Here is a 2,012-nt window from a genome sequence, read left to right as displayed (position 1 = left end):
TTAATCAACTCACTAGTATACTCTAGAAGTTGCTGCCTTTGTAATATATATATTATAAGGAAGGAATCAGGCCCAACTAATCTGTTCAAAATTATATGGTCAGTAAATAGAATAAATTCAAGACCAGTATTTTATCCCCAAAGTATATGCACTTAATCATAGTAAAATATCGTCTTTGTGGGTTATTTTGAAATTTAAAGAAAAAATGTATTGAAGATCTGAATAACAATTCCTAAAAGACTGACTTTTCCAGAAAACTGTACTATACAATGCATTGCATCTATCATGTTAAGATATGCATTAGACACAAATACAAAAATCATGAGACAATTCACCATTCTTCAACAGTTTGAACAAAGAATGCCTAAGGAACATAATGGATGACTTGCAAAGGATAGATCTTTAAGCACCATTTTAAAAAAAAAGAGCACAATGGATGAGGATATTCAGTTATATACACTGAATTAGGCTTTTGGCACTAGGAATCAGAGAATTTTGTCATATAACATTAACATGTGTTATAAAAGTATGTAGTGTCAAAGGAATAGAACCACCAGAGTTCAATAGCAGCTTTGTCAGCTGGACAATAAAATGCTCTACACCATGTCTCTCTGTTGTCCATCATTCAATACACTGGTAGCAACTTTGAAATGGAAAAAATAAAAAATAAAAAGGAACTGTGACCCCTCTTACTTTCTCTGTTTAAAATCAAACAAAACAAACATTAACTCTACATTAACATCTTCAAAGTACATCATTTGTAAAAGAGGAAGACTAGGAACAAAAATGTCCAACATGGCTGAGAGTGCCTCATACTGCTTTGCGATGGTACTCAGGAGGGGCCACTTCATAATCACTGGATCTAAACAAAGTTGCTGAATTCTTTGCCAGATACTTGAGGAACTCATGAAGGTAATTCAGTAATAAAGCAAGGCTCTTCTCATCTCAGAGGTGTATAGGTCAACATCACTCCAATTCGTACAAATAATCTCAGTAGATGTGGTGCTCCATACACCTGGGACATGGGTACATCAGGGTGATCAGCAAGGATCTCAGCATACTGTGGTCTCTCAAATTTGCAGAGGAGCTGAGTGCCCAGCATCGTATTGAAGTATTCTTTTATCCCTGCTATAACCTCATTAACACCATTCTCATTATCTGTGTTTCCTCAAGATTTCTTATAGTTTTCACAGTCTTCGAAAATGGAGTCCGCATTCTTCTTGGCAGGAAGATAAAACAGCTGTTTCTGTTTGGTAATTATGGCCTAGTCATCAACAAACCATGGTTTTAGCTCTTCAGGGATCTTTACTTTATCTTCAACTCTGTTCATAAGTTTCTTCATTTTCAGCAGTAGGATTTACCCAGACCCTCTTCTTTCGAGGAGGCTGAGATATCTCACTGGTACTGCCACCATCTCCATTACCAGGGGTTTTCTGTTTGTTCTTTTTAGTTTTCACTTCATCATTTTTCTGTAGCAGACCAGATGTCTTCTTTCCTGGAGCAGCCCCTCTCATCTCTCCCTCTGCATATTGCTCCTGATTGGCCTTTTGAAGTTCTCACCATTTATGTGGATTAGTGTCCACATACTTGAGTACTCTGCTTTCTGGAACCCATTCATCCTCACTTTTATGCCAACCATTGTAGTGTATAAAGTATTTTACTTGTTTTTCTTTTATGGCAACCTTTACATACTTTGCTTCATAAAGAAGAGAGCCATGAAATCACAGCACTTGTTCACCTTCCTGGAACTTGGGTTTCGGGTCCTGCGTGGGTGCCATTTATAAGTGATTCACCATCTCCTTTTCCCACCACCCAGAGCTACTGCCCCCTACTCTTTACCCCACCAGAATTCACATCAGACACGCCATCCTGGGCAGGATTTGCCAGTGCCCAAAGACCTCACAGTACTGCAACCTAGTCTTTGTTAGTAGTGATTTGGCGACTTTGTTTAGATCCAGTGATAATGAAGTGGCCCCTCCTGAGTACCATCGCAAAGCAGTGTGAGGCACTCT

The 2,012-nt window shown here is 38.6% G+C and overlaps 1 pseudogene; it reads right to left on the bottom strand.

Annotated features, from left to right (window-relative positions):
- Nucleotides 1–810: 810 nt before the first annotated feature.
- LOC102010239 lies at nt 811–1,778 on the bottom strand (annotated as a pseudogene).
- Nucleotides 1,779–2,012: the final 234 nt, after the last annotated feature.

The sequence above is a fragment of the Chinchilla lanigera genome, unplaced genomic scaffold (genome assembly GCF_000276665.1).
Source record: "Chinchilla lanigera isolate Chin_1 unplaced genomic scaffold, ChiLan1.0 scaffold00011, whole genome shotgun sequence".
Taxonomy (NCBI): Eukaryota; Metazoa; Chordata; class Mammalia; order Rodentia; family Chinchillidae; genus Chinchilla; species Chinchilla lanigera.
The sequence above is the reverse complement of the archived record's forward strand: the minus strand, read 5'-3'. Positions and strand labels throughout refer to the sequence as shown.